At 43.6% G+C, this 14,998-nt stretch overlaps 1 protein-coding gene across 20 annotated transcripts in view; it reads right to left on the bottom strand.

Annotated features, from left to right (window-relative positions):
- The window catches only part of FOXP1 (forkhead box P1), a 434,335-nt gene that overhangs the window by 255,508 nt on the left and 163,829 nt on the right, over window positions 1-14,998 (bottom strand). For 9 of the 20 annotated variants that reach the window (XM_064156227.1, XM_064156234.1, XM_064156228.1 and 6 more), the window contains one exon: window positions 13,032-13,140. The exons of the other annotated variants lie outside the window; for them this stretch is intronic. The gene's annotated coding sequence lies outside the window, so the exon portion shown is untranslated. The remainder of the gene's footprint in view (window positions 1-13,031; window positions 13,141-14,998) is intronic. 20 annotated transcript variants of the gene reach the window in all.

The raw sequence follows: 14,998 nt of genomic DNA, 5'->3' as shown, positions 1-14,998 counted from the left end.
CTTAAATCTCAGCATTAATGTATTAATGTTCGAATGAATACAATTAAAGGCATCTCTACTTTTCTCTGGTGCTAACGACCTGGAAGATCTCTCCACTCTTCCTATTTGCAGGGGATTATTACAAATATATTCTGTAGCCATTGTTTTGGCAAAGAAGCAAAAACCTTTGCCTTTTAAATATAAAGTAACAGGAATAATGAATAATATATCTTCCGATTTTTGTTCTGCCATGATATATATATAATGATATATAAAATGTTCATTTATTATTATCACACATCCTAGGAAGCAGACATGCAAAATTACTCCCCCCCCCCCACCTTCTCCTGTCTTATAAGGGTCATTTGTCATACAGAACGTCCTCCAAATAGGTAGCCCTAAAATCTCCATTTACAAAGACATTTTTTAGAGCTGGAGTCTTCAAACAAGGCTACTCTCCCTAATGGTTAAAATAAAAACTTTATGATATTGAAATAGCTGGATTTAAGGAAGGAGAGAAATGCCCTGCATTCTCTTTTAGAAGTTCCTGCCCCGACAAATGAATGCCTGCTATTATTTGCACCTAAAGCTGGCCACATTTATTAGCAACAACAGCACTGGGTGACCCTCTTTAGGCCAAGTTCAGAAAAAGAAAAGCATTTTCTCAAAAGGCATTAATTTTTATCGTAGCATCTGTGATCTTTGGGTGGGGAAAGGAAGCACCACAAAAAAAACCCAAGTCTGTATATACAAACTATCAGTCAGATTTTAACACTTGTGCAGTATAACACAAAGCTTTGTTTCTTTCTGATGTTAGCAAGCCTTCTTTTTTTTTCTCTTTTTTTTTTCTCTGCATTCCATTTTTCAATATGTAAAATGACAAAATGCAAAAACAAAAACACTAAAATGTGCTTGTTAGGGCTGGCCTAGTTTTCTGAAACACGCACAGAAATAAAACCCACTCATAAGAGCTTATTTTAATATGTAATAGAAGAATCTGGCAAACATTAGCCAGAATAAGTCTAGCCAGCGAACACAGACTAACATACTAGTCTGCTGCTGTGAAGCAAGATGGAAATTTGGTCCTTCCAGCATACAGGAGCAGCATCTTCTTCCACCTGAAGAGCACCAAAGAAATGTGGTGCAGGTGTCTGCACAGAGCTGTGGCTGCCTGAGCCAACACCGTGCTTTTGCTCAGCTCCTCAGTGCTCAGCACTGCTGAATCATCTTACTCTATGACTTGCTATCAATTTGCAAAGCCCCCTCAGTTGTCCCATCTCCAATCCCTCTTTTGCCAAAATAAGGAGATGGTAAAAATAAGAATGAGTGTCTTTTTTTCCAGTGCTACATCCATGTCTGGTCCAGCTGGCAGCTGTGATCTTGGTGAGCAAGATACAGCAAAAAGCAAGCAGCAGCACAGTGAGCTTCTCACAAACCTTGTTTCTGCCCCAGATCTACTCCAAGTCATGCACTTTTGAAGCAGTACCTAGAGAAAAGAGTTGAACGCAAAACTACCCCCTGGGAAATTGAAAGATGGTCAAGAAAAAAAAAAAGGGAATGGGAGAGCTGGAATCAGTATGACTAAAGACTCTGATGAGGAGGGAGGGAGAGGACAACTACAAAGCACTTAATTATAAACCCAAAAAGGTTAGAAAACCAATCTCACACTAAGACTTCATGTATTTTGGGATTACCTACGGATGAGGAATGTTCAGCTTAACCAGCTATCTGTGTGAATGGATCCCCAATGTGCTGGAGCTGAACTCAATGGACAATCCCATTAGAGTGGAAAAAGCACATGAAATGCCCTTGAGAAACGTGGCTAATGCCACAAACACCGAGGAAACAACCGATAATAAATTCTGCCATTTTCAGGCTTAGGAGGCAAAGGGCAAATGTTGAAAGAGGCAGAAGATGAGAAGGGCATGGCTATGCTTTATAGAAAGTCCATTTCATGTGTCACATGTTCCCGAGACAGGTCTCACTTCTCAGATTAAAAACACCAATTTTAACCTGCTGAAATAGCCTCCCAAGAGGGAAACAACTGTGTTGCTTCTTTAAGACACCTAAACTTAAGATACCTCTCCCTCTTCAGACAATTGAAGAAAAGTCTCTATAAATAGAGAGAATAGAATCTCTATAAAAAGAAAAAGATTGCAAAAAGTCTCTATTAAAAAAGGCAAAATGTATGAATTCAGGTATCAGAGGTACCCTGCACAACTCCTGTTTGGACCTTCTCTTTTTGTCCCACAGGTCAAAAGCTGCTCCCATATCTGACCGCCACACAGCAGAGATTTACCTGCTGTCTCTCAATCTTGTATTGACCCAGGAAACAAACCATGGGACCACAATGTATGGAGAAAGTCACTAGCAGAAATAATTGGGAATGGAGAGCCCCCGCCCTGGCTCTTCTCAGTTGCTCCCTGTGATAGGACAAGGAGCAATGGGTGTTGCAGCACAAGAGGTTCCACCTCAACACAAGGGGGAACTTCCTCACTGTAAGGGTCACAGAGCACTGGAACAGGCTCCCCAGAGAGGTTGTGGAGTCTCCTTCTCTGGAGACTTTCAAGGCCTGTCTGGATGTGTTTCTCTGTGATTGTGTGGTTCTGTTCTGGCAAGGGGGTTGGAGTTGATGATCTCTTTGGGTCCCTTCCAACTCCTAATATCCTGTGATCCCCCTGAAGATTGTAGACTGACACAGACACGAGCTTGACAACTGCTAGAAGACCAGATCCCAGACTGCCACCCTTCAGTCATGCTGGGTGTTGTTGGGATGCAGGGTCAGGAGAAGGTCTGTGTGGTGGGACAAGACCTGAGGAGTTCAGTGCTGCTGCCGTTACCAGTCATAAGCAGATGCCCAAACTTCAAAGGCTTATCAATGATATTGCAGGGCCCAATCCTAACAGGATCTCATCTGCCCTTGCCACTTAAAACACATTTACTGCCACAGGCATAGGGACTCTGAAGCATCCCCATTGTCCCCCAAGGACCAAGCCTGGCTTCAGCAGCCACACTGCAGACGAGTTCCTCTCCTACCTGGGATTGATCCAAGCGCTCGTGCAGTGTGCTCTTACATTTCATTCTCTCTCTCTCTCCCTGAAGCTTTGGCAACTGAAATCTATTATGATGTCAAAAGGTAGCTGACAACATAAAATGTATCCCGCTGAGCTGATGCCGCACGCTGCTAAATTTACAACAACATAAGTATCATAAAAATTATAAGAACTGCAAATTAACCACTGGGGTTTTTTTTTTCCTCCCCCCCCTCTTCTTTTTTTTTTCCTCCAGTTCAGTGACATAAATAACAGTAAAGATCTGGAAAACTTCCAAACATCTTTACAACTGTTTAATTTGTCAAAATCTATCAAGTGTATTTCAACCACAAACCTGTCCTCTGCAGTGCATTACTTTTCACATACTTACGCTGGCATCAAAGGCAACAAAAGTAAAGCTCATTTAATTACCGTGTTCTGATGCACCTTTCCAGTCACGCATTTAGCGCTGCTTTTCTTCCTCTCTACTTCTCTGTTGACACTAACAGCCGGCAATGTTTTAAAAACATTCTCATTCAAAAAGGAATAAATCACTGCTGCTTTCCACCCCTCCTAGCTCTGCCCGGGACACTGGAGAGAGCACATCGCTTTGTTTACCGATTTGACTGGTTTTCCACTCACGTGCCGCGCGTACCTGGCGATGCTTGCGTCAGCAAACCCTTCTATTTACTCCTTTATTTGTCCACTGAGCTCTGAAAATGCAAAGCCACTTTGCCAGCAGTTGCAAGACAGCAGGCAAAGATTACCAACAATAAAAAAAGCATAAACATTTTCCTGGGGGGAGGGAGGAAAGCTCTATTTTAAATAGCTATTTATTTTGTGTGGTTAAATATCAGTTATTGTCTTTTCTACCACAGATTCGAACTAAAAGAGCACATTTCTTTCAGCATCATTGCAAGGCGTCCAGATTTGTTGAATGATGATGAAATTAGAGTCTTTCTGAAAAATCATACAAAATTTCTATGATTTGACTGCTCAGATGTTAAGCCTTTGATGCTCAGTCTGCTAGGAGAGCTTTGGCCATTGCACCAACACAACAGTATCACAGTATCATCAGGGTTGGAAGAGACCTCACAGATCATCAAGTCCAACCCTCTACCACAGAGCTCAAGGCTAGACCATGGCACCAAGTGCCACGTCCAACCTTGCCTTGAAGTGCCCCAGGGACGGCGACGCCACCACCTCCCCGGGCAGCCCATTCCAGTGTCCAATGACTCTCTCAGTGAAGAACTTCCTCCTCACCTCAAGCCTAAATCTCCCCTGGCGCAGCCTGAGGCTGTGTCCTCTTGTTCTGGCGCTGGCCACCTGAGAGAAGAGAGCAACCTCCTCCTGGCCACAACCACCCCTCAGGTAGTTGTAGACAGCAATAAGGTCTCCCCTGAGCCTCCTCTTCTCCAGGCTAAACAATCCCAGCTCCCTCAGCCTCTCCTCATAGGGCTTGTAGGGTCTGGGACTTGTCCAACGGTAGAGGAGTTGCCAGCATGGCCTCAGCACAAACCAACACAGGCAACACAGTTTGTCTTTTGCACGTGAACTGGCCAAGTACTTCTCAAGTTGTATTTGTTGCCTTACCCAGGGGTTCACATCAAGACAACTCACACAGGGCTCTAATTGATGCAAGGTAGATGTTACGTTAAAAAAAACCATACTATTTTCTGTCCTTTTTTGTCTCCTTTAAAAAGGCTTCTTGTGGTATGGAGAAGAGCTTCTCCTTTTGAGCTGGCTCCATTTGCCTCAGAAGCCATTTTGTACTTTTCCTGTACTGAAAATGTGAAATATTACAGGAACCAATTAAACCTTCTTAAATAGGAGAAACTCATAAATCCCTCTAATAATATTAAAGTGCATTTCATAAGCAGCTGAACCTAGAAAAAAAAGAGCAATACACTTGCTGCAGCTCCATGGGTGAAAGAACCCATTGCAAAGGCCAGCAAGGTGGGGTTCATAGGTGATGTGACTACCAAACTGCTCATGTGTGCTCACGCCCATCCTCAAAGCTTCAGCTGCTCTCAAGAGCAGCTTGGCCCCATCAACCCAATCATCCAAGGTTTGGTGGCTCCATCGCTTGTGGACCATAAGGATGGTGTGGCTCTGTCCCATGGGCTGGCAAGCAGATAGGCACTGCACGCTTTCTGAAGCAGGGCAATGTGTGCTGTGATGTGTTAGACCACACTGATTTCAAGACCAAATGTCAACCACATTGGCTACCCATATGGAAACAGGAAAGGAAGTTGAAGGACTGGGTTTGACACGGTAGGGTAAGCTCAGCCCCTCACGGATAGCAAACCATACAGTAAGAACAACAGAGAAAGGCTTGCTATTGTGTCTTTAAAACCAGATTGTTTTTGCTTGAAATACAGCAAGACAGCCCAGAACATAGCACAGCTCTAAAAATTAAGCATCCAGATAGATAAGAGATTCTTAAAATTAATTTTCCCACTGTGTTGTTTACAAGAGCAGGACGCTTAAGTGGCTGCAACTCATTCAGTGACACCCAGAGGCACCATGAAAGCGCTACAGAATGGTGCGAGTAATTCAAAGTTCCTTGATTAAATCTAACATAATTGCACATAACTGGGGGGAAAAAAAAAAAAAGGAAAAAAAAAATCACAGCAAGTTGGCTTCACATATTGCATTGCATAAATCTGAAGTGATTCCCACAAAATCTATCCTTTCCAGACTATTTTATCTAAGCAACATATAGCTGTTACAACAATTTCTGAGTGATTTTGATTCTCGCTGTGGTATAATGAGTAATGAAGAAAGCACGTTTTTTTATTCTGGGTTGCACTGATGTGTTTCTTCTTTGACTAAACCCTGGGTGACTCAGTTCTGCCACTTCACAACAATGAGTTCTCATGTTTCCCTCCACACAGAAGAAAAAAAAAAGACAGAAATTCTTCAGCTATCCCATTCTCAGCTGGAACTGAAGGGAAGACCTTGACCTGTTGTAATTCATGCTGCTCATTACAGAGTAAGACCCTACACCAAGGTGCTATGATAACTTGGACAGGTCCCAGACCCTACAAACAGACAACAGCACCACAAAATGCTGCCTGAAGACAGAAGTGCCCCCAAAACTGAGCTCTCTGCAGAGAAAAAGAGAGAGCTTTTTACTTCTTCTGCTTACAGAGTAAGACCCTACACCAAGGTGCTATGATAACTTGGACAAGTCCCAGACCCTACAAACAGACAACAGCACCACAAAATGCTGCCTGAAGACAGAAGTGCCCCCAAAACTGAGCTCTCTGCAGAGAAAAGGAGAGATTCAACATATGCTTGAGGAACACTTCTCACTGGATGCAGGAGATGATGAGCTCAGCTAGGGTGATTTTCCTCAAAAGCTTACAACAGGCACATGCAACTATCTGGTTTTTTTTTGTGATCCCAGGAAGGCCAACCACAAAGAACTGCTTCTTGCAGTGAAAACAGAAGAGGCCTTTTATGTGCTCTGCACCAGATTTTCAAACCCAAGTTTCTCTTTCCAGTAAAGTGCAATGTGAAGGCTTTGTGCTACATGTGGCCTAATATTTTCGGGTCTGGAGTACTAATTACAATCTACTCTAATTGGCACATGGTACTAAAGTATAAATATTAATAACATTAACAAAAAACTCCCCCTGATTGAGATGGCAAGCTGAAGACTGAATCAATAAATCAACAGTAATCTTTTTTCTTAATCACAGCAGCTACTCCACCCTTTTTATTGATCTTCTCCCCCCCCCTCGTTTTTTTTTGCTTTATTTCACTATAATCTCCTGAATCTTGATTAAATTAGTTCAAAACAATTGCACACCTCACCAGGATAAACCATGCTTTGCTTTTAAAACCCTTCTCATGGTAGCAGCTGCACAGTGACTTGTGTGATTTTTGTTGACATCAACCTTTCAGTTCTCAGGTTCTCATTTAATCATAGAATCATAGACTGCTTTGGGTTGGAAAAGACCTTTAAAGGTCACCTAGCCCAAATCTTCTACCCAGTCAAGTTGCTCAGAGCCTTGTCCAGCCTGACCTGGAACATTTACAAGGATGGGGCATCTACCACCTCTCTGAGCACCCTGGGCCAATGTTTCACCACCCTCAGTGTAAAACAACAAAAAAAAAAATCTTCTTTCTCCTGGTCCTCATCTCTGAAACCACAAATTTAACAATGAAGCCAGTTGGTAGGCAGTCAAAACTTGCTGTTTTCTAGGAAAGAAGTAACTGTGCCAGATCTGACCTCCTCCCAGCCTCCATGATTTATTTGTGCATAGGTTTAGAGAATCTTCATTTAACTGTCTCACTGTAACCTGAAAGCCAGTGAGGAAATCAAACCATGTATCTCCTTTAGACATATCTGTTGATCAAATATTTTACTCCAATGTTCTCTACAGCATCATTATAGTACTTGCACATGTTCACCCCAAGAATAAATCTTCAGCATGTCCTACCTGCCTCTGCAGCAGCTTTCCTGGAAATGGCTTTATTGTGTTCTAGTAAACTTCAGCCACGTTATTTATTCTCCTTTAAAAGAGAAGTTACACTCCACTGTATTCTTTCCTAGTGAAGACAAGTTTCTGCCTATCAGAGGACAAGTTTACTGCAAGGACTCTTGTAATAATACTGATAATGGGTAGAAATTACACATTTTATAAGAGAGAAGACAAAGCACTTCATGTTTTATAATAGTTGTGCTGATATCATAGTTTCACTAAACTGTGCTTTCATACAAAATTATAGCCTTCCCTCCTGAGTGACCTAACCTGCAACTATTTAGGATAGATATAATGGGGCATGCTGTCAACTACAAATCAAGAGATGTGTTGGCTTCAATGGAAATTTTACAATTGGCTTCCAAAGACTTATTAAGTGACAATCTGACCCCATATTTTCAGCAAAGGGCTGAAATGTGCTACTCAGAGAAAACAAATCAGGCCAGAAAAAGCATGAACTAAAACTTTGAAATAAAAATAGAGCCTCCAGGTGGGGAGCTGGAAAGCATCTTGCATTTTAATAAACAGGCAGTAGTTACAAATATTATTGAACAAAGGGAAAGGAAACCGAAACACACGGAGAAAGGTAATCAAGTGAGAACTGCACTTATTAGATGCCAGTCCAACTGATTAAAGATCTTCAGAAAGCAGGATATCGCACCTAGGGCAGTTAATCCTTATCTGGGTCCTTACACCACCCTGCCAACATCAGATCTGATGATGGAGAAAAGCAGCCATCCTTTTCCTCAGTACTTCTGTCTCTTCCTTTTCCATATGCCCACTGCTGCTACTCTACACAGCCTGTTCAATGTATGCTGCGCAACCTTCACTTTGCTTACATTAAAGCAAGAGGGAAGCTGCAACCGGTTGGTTGGGTTTTTTTCCCCCGTATAGAATGAAGCAAGAGAAAAGATCCCAGCCTGAGCATCTTTTCAGAAGCAGTAGGTCCCTAAACTGGGCAGGATATATACAAATAATACAACATGACTCAGGAACATCATCTAGCAGGTATCGGCAAGCAAACAGCAGTAGCTAGTTAATGACCATCGGCAATAACGTCGGGGAGACTTGTTACCACGTAAGTAACCTGCCACACCGGGGATACAAATTGTCTCCAATTTGATAGCACCTACTGCAGAGAGCAGCGTTATCAATGTGCTAGCTTGCTCAGATAAATGGAGCACTATTTCCCTGTGCTGCTGCTGCTGCTGTCACTTTCTCCAGCCCGTCAGCCCCCTTCTTAAACCGATTGCTATTTTTATTACACTCCTTAAAATACGAAGCAGGAGACTCCTTTTCCTGAAATACATGAGGCCAGATAGATGACGCCTTTTAAATAATATTCTTTTCTTGTTGGCCCTGATCCTTGCAATGTTGTTGCTTGCTTTGGAGGGGGAAACAAAATAAAAGTGGCAAGCCATATCTCTCCATTCCAAAGGGAGTGGTTTCCCAAGAAAAGCATAGTTTTGTTCCCTCGCTATTTCCTTTCGGCACTGCAGACAAGCAGGCAGCAGACCCGCTGCTAAACCCGACCACGGCAGCTGGAAAACAACACTCAGAGGCACAGAAAAATACCTGCTGACAGGTGCCATTTGGGAGGGTGATCTGGGTTGTTGATGGGACTTACCACCTCTAGACTTGTTAGAAGAAAAGGAAAATTTGGGGGAAAGGGACTCTTTTCAAGTCTAAAATTAGGTGAGATGATATTGAAAAGGAAAACAACTTCCAGCTTTATTTTAGGAGCTGGAATTGCTCTTCCTGCTTCCATTGGTGCAGTTCTTCTGGAAAGGAAGTTGCCTGCAAGTAAGGGACAAAATACAGAAAACTTTGTGGACTCAAAAATATTCTCCCCACACTTCTGTAAAAACAAAAGAAATCAAAGCTAGAGGCTGGTGGAGCACACTGGTTTCACTGTAGAAGATACAATGCCAAAGTGGGGTGGGGGGAGGAAAGCTCTCAGTAATACAATAGGTCATTGTACTCTGAGATCTACCACATATGTTACTCCAAGGGCTCTCAACCTTAAACTTGGAAAGCCTAAGACACAGGAGCCATGATATATAAAGTAAGACCCAAGTTCCAAATATTTGATTTAGCAAAGTAAATATGGTTGTTTTTATTGGGTGCAACAAGCATTTTTCACAGAGTGAAGAATTATGGTAAACATCTGCTAATCATACTCACAAAAGAGGTCATTGTGTTGAAATCCAAGGTCATATTAATAGCTATATTTAATTAATAAAACCCAACAGTAATATTACCCAAGTTTCCAACAGCGTCTGCTTCCTGACACTCAAGGACCTATTCATTAATGGACCACTTATATTGGGTTTTTTCTCTTGACATTGCTGCTAAAGTCCTACAAAGCTTTTAGGCCATACAACAGAGGCTTGACTTAAGAAGTAAATGGCATCATGTTATGCTATATGTCTCTGGGGTGTTACGCCATGTGGACGTAGTTTGTGAACATATGTGCTAACAAAAATAGTGGAATACATGATATTCCATGAAGGTGGTCTTGGATTTCCAGGTTTCCATGTTGCCTCCTATGTAATGACTTAAGAGCATCACATCTGCTTCTGAACTAGGAGACAACACCCTTTGTTGAGTCATTCAGTGCCTAGGTGCATGTCAGAGCTGCACCTGCATTTCATGAGAGCTTTTTTACTTGAAAAGACACCCAGAAAAAACTCCCAGGCAAGCAGCAACAGTGCAAGGGGACACAGTCTCAAGTTGTGCCAAGGGAGGTCTAGGCTGGATGTTAGGAGGAAGTTGTTGCCAGAGAGAGTGATTGGCATTGGAATGGGCTGCCCAGGGAGGTGGTGGAGTTGCCATCCCTGGAGGTGTTGAAGAAAAGACAGGATGCAGCCATGGTCTAGTTGACAGGATAGGGCCAGGTGCTAGGTTGGAATGGATGATTTTGGAGGTCTTTTCTGACCTGGCTGATTCTAAGACACCCAGAAAGCCCCCCAGCAACACACCTAGACCCTAGCTTTTCCAAAGATGTTGGGTTTCCAACTCATTTCCAGTTAAACCTGGAAGGGAACTTTCTAAACATGTTTATAAGTTGCACAGCCCTGGTAAATTATTGCCCAGAGTGAACTGAGTGTTTGGAGAGTTCTGGTTCATTTTGCCTGGTAAGAAACACACTGCTGAAACGTTGCTGATCTCAAAACAGGAAAGTGAACCTGGTTTTCGCTTACTCAGGTGCTAAACAGCACAGCTCTTTCCAAATCTCAGGAGGTGTCCTGGATGAAACCAACACAAATGAGAAATGAATCAGGTTTTAGGACCTTCTAATGTTCGATTGTTTAAACTGAAGGAAACTGAGGTCTCGTGGAAAGTAGGTTTGCTTGCACACCCAGACTTCCTCATCTAACTGCAGTCATCAATGTTTATAGATTTTTTTTCCCCCTGTGGAAGATGGATGTAGCTTGTTGCATGAAAAATCCTCGAACGCACTGCTGTTTATTCACTGAATTTCCATATCCTTTACACTTGAAGTTATTTTCTCTTTGTCACAATGTATGTGAAAACCATGACATTTTACATATTCTACACGAGTTCCTCACGCCATACTGCACCATCTCCATGCTATTATATATATTGCAGTAATGCCATTTCCAATTCATTACCACACACTATGCACTTCCATGCACCAGATGTCCTAGCTTTGGTAGAACCAAGTTATTTTCTACCCAACGAGTCCTAAAGGCAAAAAATAGTTCATAGAATCATAGAAGCAACCAGGTTGGAAGAGACCTCCAAGATCATCCAGTCCAACCTAGCACCCAGCCCTGTCCAATCAATTAGACCATGGCACTAAGTGCCTCATCCAGTCTTTTCTTGAACACCTTCAGGGATGATGACTCCACCACCTCCCTGGGCAGCCCATTCCAGCGGCAAATCATTCTCTCTGTGAAGAACTTCCTCCTAACATCCAGCCTAGACTTCTCCTGGCACAACTTGAGACTCTGTCCCGTTGTTCTGTTGCGGTTGTCTGGGAGAAAAGACCAAACTCCACCTGGCTACAACCTCCCTTCAGGTAGTTGTAGACAGCAATGAGGTCACCCCTGAGCCTCCTCTTCTCCAGGCTAAACAACCCCAGCTTCCTCAGCCTCTCCTCTATCTCTTTATACAGCCAGGCCATTTCACCTACTTATGCCAGGCTTCCACCTCAGTAGACCTAAGTGCTTTTTTCACCCTAACTTTAGGCAATTTGCCACTGAAGGCAACTGTGGAAACCTGTGGTGTACAAAGTCATAACGCTGGCTAGTAAGTCCCAGTATTAAGCAACTTGGACACATGAGGAAATGCTGATAACTCTTCTCAGATGGCTCTTTAGCTTTTATGACTTCATGGCAAACCAGGTAGATTGCCTCAACATCTCCACCCTTAGATCTGCAGCCAAAAGGTTTTCCAGAAGCCTGGATTTGTTCATGCACCACACAGTCCATGGCACACAGGAGAAATAAAAAGCAGCAAGAAATGACCTGACCAGACCCACAGCTTGGTGTGGGTCATAGATCTGCAGCCCCAAAAACCTCTTGTCAAAAGCAGAGAGGTACTCAGAAGCTGTTCAGCAAGCTCTGCGTAGTGCTTCTCAGCACCCTTCTATTATCTGAGGGACAAATAGAGACCTTACAACAAGCAAAAATGGACCAAAGGTATCTCAGGGAGAGGCCCTTGACACAGGGAGTCAAGTGAGAGAATAGCTGAAGGAAGACAGGGCAAGGGAGGGAGGACAGCTGAGAGCAGGACGCTGTCCTTGACCTTTTCCTGCAAACATAGCAGCACTGGACACAGCCAGGGAACCTTGAGCAGCCTGTTCTGAAGCCCTCAAGTCCAGCTCCACCTCTGAGAATTAACTTCTACCAAGTTCAGAATTGGCAGTATCACTAAATTTAAGGTCAGACACCTAATCCAGGCAGCCTCTTCACGAACAGATAAAAGAGCAGGTGAGTTACGCATAAATCCATAGCTTTGGGTAGTAAGTTGTAAGAACATAAGTAAGCTGTGGGTAATAAATCTTAGGCTAAAGCAATTCATTAGCCACTTTAGCATCACACATGAAATGCATAGCTTTGATCTAAAGTATTTCAGTGCACTCTGCTATCATCTGCACTGCCTGTGCTTTGTTGAAATGAAGGGCTTTTTAATCCAAACCAGAAAGTGATGCTTCTGCACTGATGCTCTAATTCAGCAGTTATAATTAAAAGACTTACGATAATCACATCTCATCATACCTCCCTTAAGGCCCCAAATGTGGGAAACAATAGAAGAAAAGGCCAAAGGTGTCTCGAGACAACATCTGAATTTGTGTGTACAGTGCAAAAACTCATGCATTCATCTGTGTGAAATTGATGGGAAGTATGCAGGGACATCGAGAAGCCTGACTTCTGCTTCCACCCCTTCATCTCCTTGGGTCAGTTATGCAGGCCCTGATTTTCAAAACTGGGAATTGTCAACAGCCTTCAGGGAAGTGCCTGAACACTATCCCATGTAGCTGACATTAAATTGCACTTGCCTTTTACAGAGATTGCCTCTAACCTCTGCTCAAAACACTGTTCCTGCTGCTGAGACGAGGAAGGTTGAGCTCTCAGTCCCAGCATCAATGCATGGTCCCATGTATTCACCTGCAAAGTCAAGGTGCTTGGATCAAAACACACAGGACTACATGACCCTGCTTCTCCACACTCTCACTGAACACAAGGGCAGAGCACATTAGTATGTTATCAAAAGAAAGCTAAAACCAATCTTCACCAGGGAGCAACACAGCCTTGAGCACATACTTCAGCTCTTCCCCAGCAGTCAAGCTGCTTTTGGCAAGCTCCATCCCTTGGTCAGCAGCTGCTGGGGTAGCCACATTGGAGGGACAGCACATCCAGCCAAGGCAGCTGAGCCCACACAATTAACATTTCAACATGTGTGCAATTGCTGCATCGCAAAACCTCAGCATTTGTCATTCTGTCATAGCAGTTAACCCCAAGTAAGTTAGTCCACATTTTTTGAGTATGGACTCCCTTGCTGCTGGCTGTCCAAGTCCTGCATGCCCACTGAAAGATTAGTCATAGCATCAGTCAGGGTTGGAAGGGGCCAGAAGGATCAGCCAGTTCCAACCCCCCTGCCATGGGCAGGGACACCCTACCCTAGAGCAGGCTGGCCAGAACTTCATCCAGCCTGGCCTTAAACATTGCCAAGGATAGGGCCTCAACCACCTCCCTGGGCAACTCATTCCAGGCTCTCACCACTCCACGGTGAAGAACTTCAACTGAAGAAAGTCAGTTGAGACCTTCAGTTTAGCAGAGGGTTTGCTGCTTTCCTGTACTCATTCAGTTGAGTCCATCAAAGGTCACAGTAACTCTTTGGCTTGGGAAGCACATCCCTGCCTTCATGTAGGTACAGACACACTCAGGATGTTTCAAAGCAGACAAACTCACAAATCATGGCTAGCATGCTCCTGCCCATGGTTGCAGAAGGATTAACCAAAGTTTCTCTAGCTGTTGGCTCATCCCTGACCTCCATTTTCATCATGCCTGTGGTCAGACCAAAGCTGGTGGTGAAGGCTTCATGCAAGCTTGCCAGAGGATGAAGGTTTGCCACCAGCTCTTTGAAAAATGCTTAACTGTCAGCATGGGTAGGTGGGCAGGGACTGATCAGCCACCTCAGATCCCACCCACTGTCTGGGCACACCATGCCACTTCCTGTGGCACAAAGTACCCTTTTTATGGCCACCTGCAGCCTTGCTGCCACCCTATCAAAACACAGCTGGAGAGTAAGGTCGGGGGGAAGAGGATTCAGTCTTGAACATCCCCTTCTCTCACCCTACTCTTGAAATAGCAGCTGGGTCATGATCAGCCCTGATCCTGACCTGCATGGGCTATGTCAACAGAGCCTTCTGCACAGGGCTCCCAAGCCAGCATGGACACTACAGAAACTGAAGCATTATTGAATATTCCACAGGAGGAAGGGTTAAGGATGTTCTCAGGGAAATACTATTTTCAAAGAAGCAGATTAATTATCCACTATGTAACTAGCAGGAATGTCTGTCAGCAGCCTCAACCCTGGAAGGAGTACCACTGCCCTCAAAGAAGTTGTGCTGCATCTCTAACTTCCCAAAACCCAAATTTAAATTGGTCCAAGAGGACCAAAAGGAACAGCAGAGGAAAATGCACAGTGCTCACCCTGTAACATCTCTGAACAAGGTATTCCTGCACAGGAATCCTGAGCAGAGACCCTTCCAGGCTTTAAGGAGTTTATTCCTTGTGCCAGTTTGTGTTCTCTATGTAGATTCATGCAGCTGCCTTGAAAGGAACCACAGGCTTCTGTTATACCAAACTTTCTTTGTGAATTAAGAGCAAAATGCACAAACTCTCTGCCTAAGAATTAAATGTATGTGTTTTTATTGCAGCATGAGCAGGTTCTTTATTTGTAAGGTGAACAAGAGGCAGGGAAGTGTTTATAAATATAACATTTATTCTGGTACGATATATG

This window comes from Pogoniulus pusillus, chromosome 16 (assembly GCF_015220805.1).
Source record: "Pogoniulus pusillus isolate bPogPus1 chromosome 16, bPogPus1.pri, whole genome shotgun sequence".
Classification (NCBI taxonomy): domain Eukaryota; kingdom Metazoa; phylum Chordata; class Aves; order Piciformes; family Lybiidae; genus Pogoniulus; species Pogoniulus pusillus.
This window is presented reverse-complemented; position numbering and strand designations above follow the sequence as displayed.